This window comes from Mesocricetus auratus, unplaced genomic scaffold, assembly GCF_017639785.1.
Source record: "Mesocricetus auratus isolate SY011 unplaced genomic scaffold, BCM_Maur_2.0 Super-Scaffold_100691, whole genome shotgun sequence".
Taxonomy (NCBI): Eukaryota; Metazoa; Chordata; class Mammalia; order Rodentia; family Cricetidae; genus Mesocricetus; species Mesocricetus auratus.
In genome coordinates, this window is record NW_024429267.1 from 43,253,003 (window position 1) to 43,263,131 (window position 10,129).

Sequence of the window (10,129 nt, forward strand, 5' to 3'; positions counted from 1 at the left end):
TTGCACTCCATGGCTGGCTCAGCCTGGTTTCTTATACAACCATCTGTCCAGGGGTGGCACTGTCCCCAGGGCTTCCCTTATCAATCATTAACCAAGAAAATGCACCCAAAGATTTGCCTACCGGCCAAGCTGATGGGGATTATTTCTTAATTGATGTCCCTATTTTTAACATTTGTCTTTAATCATTTTAGTTTTCTATCTCATCCAAAGACAACCCATGGTAGTGTTTGTAAATGCAGAACATGAAATTATAGCAATAAGACTTGTCTAGCACTTGTCAATAGCTTCTTTTTGTATGGAGAATTTTGTAATGTCATGCATTGGTCATTTAGGACATGTTTGTTCACTCAGATGTAGTAGTCTAAATGCTTGCACAGTTGATTCAACAACAACAAAACATCACATGATTGCTGTGTAATATTACTTGATCTCATCAAAGAGTATTGAGAATCTGTCAAATTATGGCAGCAGATTCAGTTTTTTTAAAATCTCAATCTTTGCTAGAAAGCTCAAATGTTATCACTGGCAATAAACCCTGCCAGATGTTCTTCTTGGAGTGACAGGCTCACTTCACTCAACTTCAAGAAAAATATCTCCAAACATTCGTGTATGAATAACTGTATCTGTCAGTCATTTTTTAAATGTTTTTGGAAGAATGATGTTCTGTGGGGGAAAGCCACTATCCCACTGCAGATACAATGACAGGCTCACTCTTCTTTGGGGGAGAATTTTAGATGGAAATAAAATGAAAGTACTTTATGGGTGTTCTGCAATTTGTCACCAAGCATATTAAAAGGACATAAACTCGGGAAGATCAAAACCTAAGGAAATTGTTGTATGATGAAATTTTTCCTGGGGAGATGCTATACACATCTACTCACCACAGATATGGAGGCCGTGAGAGACCAAAGTTCAGATACCACCGGAGTCTAACTTGGTGGACCCATGAGTTTAATTGGGGTTACTTACAGGAATATGGGTGAGGGGTTACTAACATGACTCAAAGATAGCTGCATTACCAAGGTCCACCATAGAATGGGTGATGGCTCACAAAAGCTGGGAACCTGGAGGACACTGCACAGCCTGCAGGCAGCTCAACAGACTGAAGAGCATCCTTTCCAAGTGACTGTGGAAATGTCTTCCAGGCAGCTCTTGGATGTGTGCCCCACCTACCCCTTGAGAGTCAGTGTCACAGCCAGCAGAGGAATGATCCACATGAGGGAAGAAGGAAACTCATTCAGACCAACTTAGGTGGGCTGGTTCAAACTTCTGGAGTCTGACACTGGGAATCAAACCTGCATCCTCCATATAAACAAGTGCTTGTACCTGCAGAGCTGTCTCTCCACCCCTCTAAGGTGTGAGCTTGTACTGCAAGTTTTGTTAGTTCCTGCCTCGGCCTCCTTGGCGAGCCTGCCTGGGCTGCCAGAGTAGTAATGTCATCAAGTGTCACCAGGTACCTTTCCACCCTCAGCTATGTGACACATGCACCTTTGAAAAGTGTCTATCACTCTAGCTTCTTCCTGTTCCTCTGTTACCTGTTGTCTCTGTGTGTCTGTATGTGTGTATGTATACCTGCCTCTTCCATGTCCCCACTCCTGGGAGGGTCTTCTGCTCTCATTCTCTCCCTACCCCTATAAGCCTCTTGCACTAACTCTGTTACTTTGGTGGGGCAGCCGAAGGTATCCACTTCGCTGCGGTTTTTATCAAGTTTAAAGACTCTGATACAGGGGAAATAGAGATCCCCTTTTGAATTCTTAGCCCCATTAATCAAACATTTTAAGCATGGGCACAAACTGAAACTCAAGGACAATTTCATAAGGGTTTAAAAGAAATACCCTAGGGCAGACCAGCTGTAAAACTCAGCAGCTACCTGGAGCAAAGAGAATGAAGAAGAGAAGCAAAAACCACCGTACCATTTTAAGCTGGAGTGGGGCTCAGACACACAGACACAGAAGTGCGATTAAGGGGCTAGTTATTTTGCATACCTCTTTAGCATGGCAAGCCCTCCATTGGCCACGTGAATGACCTGGCACAGCTGGAATGTTGGGTCTCCACTTAGGACCCGAATTTTACTCTAATATTCTCAAGCCTTCTGTATTTAAGTAAATCACACACACAAAAACATTGAAATGTGTAACTCTATTGCCGCCCTCACTTTGGTGGGGTCTTTCGAACAGGTAATGTAATTCTGAACCTTTGTCACTGGATTTCTTAAGAGACAGAGGACTGATGAGCAAAGGGGTTAAGACTGGGCTGATTTAATCCCCCAGAAACAGCTGACCTGGCAAGGGTTAGCTCTTGAATCCCAGACAGATGGCTGGGAATCCAGCATGGGACTGATCAAGACCCCCTGAATGTGGGTGTCAGTGAGGAGGCCTAGGAAATCTATTGAGCCTTGGGCAGTAGATCAGTATTTATCCCGGGTATTCAAATGGATTTTGGGCACCCATCCAACAATGAGAGATGCACTCTCACCCTGGACTCTTGGGGGAGGGTCTAGGCCCTGCCCTGGATGAAATGACAGACTATGGACACCCCCATGGAGGGCCTCACCCTCTCTGGGGAAATGAGGGGGCACTAGGGGGGTTGGTGGGAGGGTGTGGGAGGAGGGGAGGGAAAGGGAGAGGGACCTGGGATTGACATGTGAAGCAACCTTGTTTCTAATGTAAATTTAAATTAAAAAATAAAATAAAATAAAAAATTCTGAACCTCACCCAGGTTCACCAAGGTTTCCTGAGTACCTGCTACATAGATAAACGTGTGGTGCTCTAAGTGTTATGATAAAGCACGTGAAGAACCTTGCGTGGGGGACCTTGGCACATTCCATGGCAGGTGAGGGAAACGGGGGACACGGGATGGGGGGGCACACAAACACACCAGGCAGACAGAGCTTAAGTGAGAAGTTTTATTGGAAAGGGGAGGGAGGGGGGGAGGAAAGAGAAAAGAGGTAAAGAGATGCAGAGATACAGAGACACAGAGAGAGGGCAGAAGAGAAGAGGGAGATAGGAAAGAAATCGAGAGGGGCCAGAAAGAGAAGAGAGTGTAAGTGGGCAGGATCTTTCTTTTAAAGACCCCCTTTCATCTGCTTGCAGACTACTCAACAATGGAACCCTGGGCTGACCAGGGCACTGCCTGAGTGTGTTCTGCCAGGTGACAGGGGCAGGCCAGAACAATGCCTGAACCCTTACACTAAGATTTACTTTATTTTTACATGTCTTTGTGAACATATGCCATGTAGATGGGATTGTGCCCTCAGAGGCCACCTGGAGTTGTGACCTGCCTGATGCAGATGGTGAGAACTGAACTCAAGTCCTCTGGAAAGGCAGCAAACATGCTTACCCACTAAGTCATCTCTCCAGCCCCCTTACAGTGGTTTGTAACTTTATAACTCCAGCCGAAATTCACAGACAAGCATGAGGCTACAGTCTGACTCAGCTATTTGATATCTGAGACCAGAGTTGGGTGCTGAGACTGTAACCTCCCTGAGGGAACAAAAAGAAAGAAATCCTTCAAGTTCTGGAATCATCACTCAAATCTTGCCTGGAATTTATTTAAAGGAGGGAGAAGAATTTTTAAAAATGCATGTGCAGGTATTGTCTAGCATACAAGTTCCTCTTCGTATGTATATATGCACATATATATTCACTGGTCTTTGCTTTTATGAAGTTGAAAGCACAACTGAATTTGGAAGGGCTCCCTTTAGGATGGGCAGATGCCAGCTCCCATCTAGATGGTCAGGGTAAGATTTCTAAAAAAGAAATTTGTCTTCCTGGTGATTAAAAGACTTGGTACATTTCAAAGGGAAGATATTTTCTCCTCTCTTGTGTTTTGAATGATCCCCCCTGATGCCAAGTAACATAAGAATGCTAAAAAGGACTTCCTGCATATATTAACAACACAAAGGTAAATCCTTGGCAACACCAGGATCCCCTGGGATTCAATCTTCCATCATGGAAAGCAATCAGAATGCCAAATGTCAAATACAGGTGAACTGGAGTGTGAAATATTAAAACTATGTATGCCCACAGGGACTGAATTAGGTTGAGAAAATAATTTCATAATCTCTCAGATTAGTTTATAATTAATTTACAGTTTAATGTGAAGCAAATGAATTGAAGGTGACTAAAAATATCATTGAACATAGCTGCATTTCTGGTCTCTTTGTTTAATATCTTTGGATCAACATGAGCTTAGCTGAGCTGGGGTTCTCCAGATTCTGGGTGATTCTCAGAAGTGCATTGATTCATTCTGGAAGAGCGGATAGCAAGCTGGTCTGACCTTCCCAAAGAGCAGAACCATTGGTTACCAAGGAGACTCACCTGTGCATGCACTGACACAGACACATACATACACACATAATTGAAGTCAGGCAGATTCCTCCCCCAGCTAGTTATCCAATCTGACCCTCAGGGTTCTCATCTGTGAAATGGAGACATACAGGAGGGCATTATGAATCACATTTATAATAAAATGGGCTACCATTGTTGCTACAAGGATTAGCCTTGGAGACTACTGAGGATGGATCTTCTCTTGTGGTCAACATTGGACCTTACCTCATATTTCACTGGAGAGACGGCTCAGTGTTTAAGAGAACTTGCTGTTCTTGTGGCAGACCCTTCATGATGGCTTACAATCACCCATATCTCCAGTTCCAGGGAATCTGGTTCCTTCTCTGAGCTCTTTGGGCACAGGCATGTGGGTGATACACACACATGCAGGCAAAACACCCATACAAATATGATTTTAAAGAGGAATTTATGTTTCCCAGGCATGATCTCCCTTCTGTTGAGTGTGGCTTAAGTCCGCTGTTGGTTGCCACCATTATGCATATCTTGCTAGTTGGTAATTCCCATGGCTCACACGTGTTGCAGCTGGCTAGTATTGTTTAATTGCTTCCTTCCCTTGAAAGTTTGCATAGTATTTTCTGGAACCATGAAAGTTAAACTTCAGGAGAGAGCTTTTCGAGGCAGATCTACACATCAGAGTCCTCTCTCTCTCTCTCTCTCTCTCTCTCTCTCTCTCTCTCTCTCTCTCTCTCTGTGTGTGTGTGTGTGTGTGTGTGTGTGTGTGTAATAAACATAGTCAAAGAAAAAAGAGGTTATCAACTTGAGAGTGAGAGAGATGGGAGGGCTTCAAAGGAAGGTAACTGAGGGGGTGGAAGGGAGAAAAGGGAAGGAGGAAATACTGTAATTCTAATTCAGTTTAAAACATTATTTTAAAAGAACACATCATCTTCAATGGTGGACACCTGTGTGGTATGGTCCAGACCCACAGGACTGGGCAAACCCCATGAAATTCTGGCCATCAGATGATGATCATGTGTCCATGTAAGGTTACCAACTGTCAGAGGTATGTGAGTATTGTGGGGGATAATGATGGTGGAGGAGAAAGGCTGGGAGACTTTAAGGCTTTCCTGGTGAATTGCAGTGGCTTTGTGTGGTGATGTATTATTTATGATTTATTAAAGCAAGAGGCAACAGTTCAATTGAGAGGAAGTGGTTTAGAAACTAGAGTCTTCTCACTATTAAAGGGTGACGCATCCGTGGAAGGACATGCATACACACATGGTAAATGTTAACAGAGGAGAGGAATTAATAGCCAGGGTTATCAGTCACAAGAGCACTCATGCAGGGGACAGAGCCACAGCTGAGGGAAAATTGGAGGGGAGGCGTGAGCAAGGAGGGCTACCAGATGCAAGAAACTGTCAGGCTAAATGACCTAAGTGTTAAACTCTTGTTTAGCATAACTACTTTCCCTGCAGAGGGACTGCTGGGACTTCAGTAGGATATAGAAAAGAGATTAGATGAAGCCCAGTGATTTCAAATGGAGACTGTCTGTTCTATTTGGAGGCAATTTATGTAATAGTGGCCAGAAACTCTCAGAACTTAGGTGTGATATTCATTGGATTCAGTGGGATGTATGCTTTGTGCAGTGGGGACGTTGAAATTCTTGCTTTAAAAAGTCATTTTGTTCCATTTTGACATAAAGTGAGAGTGAAAGGCAGGCCCCATGATGCTACATGGCTAATAAAACTGCAAAGGCATTTCAGTCTGGGCATAAAAGATTATTTTAAGCATCATCTCCCAGCTCCTCCGTTACTAAGGGAATCCTGTCTCAGCTCAGCGGTGCAGATGGGCAAGTTGCCATGACGATGCTTCTAGGCCTGATTGGAGTCTAAATGCCACAGATGGAGAAACCACTGTCACCACATGACTCCTGAGCAGCTTGGCAGCCCTCTCCCCATCCTTTGTAGTTGACTCACTCCCCCTGGACAAACCTCAGCTGCTTGCCACAGGAGCTTGCAGAGACAGCGGAAATGACCCTAAGGTCAGCAGCCCGCCCTGTCTGATAGATTCACTTTTATCCTGATCTCAGTTGCTCATGCTGCTCCATTAATTGTCTTGTCCTCCCACCCTTTGGACCAGCACGCTCATTTGGCCTTGCCTTTGTGTCTCTAAATGGAAGAGGTACTAGATCTATATCTAGAAACTTCTCTAGAGCCAAGGAAAATATGGAACAAATCATATTGTCTCTCTTGCAGACTTAGTCTGAAAGTTTATGCTGGCTCACTCAAGCCATCAATTGGTCCCTACAAGAACCTAAACCCAATCCTACCCACCTTCCTGGACATGTGGTGCCTGTGTCACTAAAGATGCTCACAGTGTTTTCCAACCCACAAGTTCTTGTTATAGTGTGCTTTTGCCATGTTCCTACTCAGAGTGACCATTCTTCTCAAATTTGGACTAGCATATGGTGGCAGTAAAGTCACACTGTGTGCCTCACAAGGCTAGGTGAAACTGGATTACACAATCTATGTGTGTCCATTTGTAAGGCTTACTCTTGGGAGGCAAACACCATATTATGAGGAGGCACAAGCAGAGACCAGACACAAGTTTCAATCACAAAAGTAGTGATTACCCATATGCCACCACAGAAGGAGTAAATAAGCCTAAAAAAATGGTTTTGGCGCCCAGCTGACATCAGCCCACATCTTTGTTATGGCCCATACCTGAGAAACGATGGGGGAAAAAAGCTCTCCTTACCATGTCCTTGCTACAACCCTGTCAAAGAGAAACCATTCAGTGGTTGTTCTGTGCCCAAAGGCTCAGATTGGTTTATTGTTTTTCAGGAATTGTGTTCCCATTATTTATAATGCCCTTTCTCTACTCCTGGAAAACTGTCCTCTTGCCCCAAGGAATAATTCATATCACCTCCTCTATAAGAATACTTTACTTGGACAAGCACATTTGTCTGTTTGCCTCTCCCATCTTCCCTGCTGTGAGCTCCTCTTGAACTGATATTTTTATCCCAGTGTTTAAGAGTAGATGCTAAATGGAAAAGTTGCAACCAGTTCTTAGTCAAGTGGGAAAGTTACCTATTCCTTGGGTACCATGCAATTACAAATATACATGTGATCACTATAATAATGGGCTAGCAACAGAAGGGAGACAAACCAGATGGCCTTGACTGAAGGCATGTGGTTCCCTGGTATGTGATGTTCTGTTTTCTGTCCCTAACATTTTTATAACAGTAATTTTTTAAAGAAATGCACATTGGCATAATTACATTAAATCTCAAAACCACACTGAAAACAACAGAAGGGGACAATATTCTGGGGAACTTTAAAAACACATCATACATGCTTTTAGATCCACATGGTGGTGACTTCCTCTAGCTGCTGCTGTTCTTCTCACCCTCCCTTTCTCCTTCTACACCCTCATCTTTTGAGTCTTCCTCCTCCTGTTCCGCTTCCATTCCTTTTCCTCTTACTCTCTCCTTCACTTCTTCCTTTTTCTTTCTTCAAATACATTTCCATTTGCTAGTTTCTTGAAAGTCTGAGGCCTGACCTAGTAAAAATAAAAATTGTATCCTGAAAGTATTCTGGTGAGGTTGCAAGTGTGACTTGATTTTGCTGGAGTGCATTGACTTGAAGTTCATTTTCTTGGTGGATGAGCATCAGGGGATTTTACACTATGGCTTCGTAGGCTTTTGATTCCATCCAGTAGTGAAATCCCCAAGTTCAAAAAAATTTTAAGTGCATTTTGTCTATTCCACTATCAGACTTGTAAGCCATATTCATAACATCTCTAACAATTTGTAAATATTCTAATTCTCTACAACTTAGAAAAAATAAAAAACAGTCTGGGATAATTTAATTAAATGGGCTAAGCTAATTTATTAAATGTTTTAAATTTCAAGAATAAGGTATACTATAAAATAATGAATAAATGACTACTAAAATATAATTGCCTGATAATGAAGTTGTTATTATTCTGCAGTAAGTCAACCACACAGAACACATAACAAGTATTGTTAAGACTTCATGCCAGAACCAAATGGTAGGAACACACAGAACAGTATATCTAATGAAGCTTTGCTTTGAAACTACCCCTTTGGTGGTTGTCACTTCTGGGCATGGATGTAGTAATTCTGAATTGGAAATACATTAATTCTTACTTTAACAAGCAGAAAGCTTCTTTTTTCATCAGCTCTCTGAATTAGTGGGGTAAGAACCTTAGAACAGTCATAATGAAAAGAGACTGGGCAGGTTTTCTCTGCTCCAATGAGAAAATGAAGGGTTACTGGGGCAAAGTGGCCTGGGGTCTAGGCATCTAGACAGTTTATCAGGAATAGTACCACAGGTTATGGGAAAGCTTAAAATCAATACATGAATTCCCTAAGGAAATCTATGCTGGGTCTCCTGGGACATGGACTGTCACTTAGAAGCACACATCAGTGACTAAATCAATAATAATGACAACTCCTATCCCCATTACACTACTGGGACAGTAAATTACAGTTTTGCTTTGATTCACTTCAGCAGCAGTACCCATCACTAGTGTCACAGACACAGTGTCCCCATTCTGGATCAGGTAAAATTTGGTGCTGGAAACAAAGGTTAACATGAATTCTCCCTCATCCTGGGTCATGACATGTGATACACTGACTCATTTTCCTCTTCGAGGAGTTCTAAGTCAAGGAGAACAACACAAATGCCACAGGGAAACAAATAAAATGTCTAGGAAAATGCCTCTATGGTGACACTGCCAAAATTTGGGCCTTGGCTTTATCACTTACTAGCTGGGTAACATTAGTTATTTAAGTTATGCAGTCTCCCTTTGCCTACAGTTGGGATAACAATGGTTTCACCATGTGAGGTTATTAGATTATAAAGATTAAGTGGGAAATATATATGGAGAGAATGAAATCAACCCCTTTACTATCCACACTTTTGTGTCTACAACAGAACATCATTAGGTATTTCTAAAGGCTGCTGTCAATCATTCTTGATGCCCAATTTGGTCTTACTGTCTCCAGATTAAGAAGCCTAATTGCTTAAATGTCCAATTCTTCATAGCATTCATTTGAAAATAAGTTCATTTCCTTGATAGTGCCTTCAAAACACCCAGTGTAAGCCTAAAACTTATAATAAGCCTCTTCTGACTCACTCCTACACTGACATTCCCAGATATGTGATTCTTCTTGCTGCATTAAGCTAATTAAACTTAACTTCCTAAGAGTTCATTGTCCTCCTAGTTATCATTGACTAATGGACAGACAGGTACAATACTGAGCACACATTATTGTACACTACAGGCATGCAAAATACTAGATATTGGTGATGGTGGAGAATTTTCCTTATTATCACCTACAGTATATGTCAAGACTAAATGAAAGTGCCCATTTAAGTATCTGTAAAGCCAAGCAGCTAGGATGAAGTGATGCACTCCTTTATCTAAGGAGCAACATATTACTGAGATATGGGCAGGGTACCCACAACAGTGCTTAGTGGGATGTAAGAACAAGTAAAGATTTTGAGCCTACAAGTCCAAGCAATAGCCAGGTCCTTCCCTGAACCATACCCAGATCTTTAACAAAAGGCAAAAGAAGAGAGAGAGGGTGGGAGGGAGGGAAAGGGGAAGGGAGGGAGGGAGGGAGGAAGGGAGGGAAGGAGGGGAGGAGAGATAGGAAGAGGAGGAGAGATAGGAAGGGGAGGAGAGGAGGAGGAGGAGGAGAGAGAGAGAGAGAGAGAGAGAGAGAGAGAGAGAGAGAGAGAGAGAGAGAGAGAGAGAGAGAGAGAGAGAAGTTGAGAAGGCCAAACTGATATTTCTGCCTTTCCAAAAACACT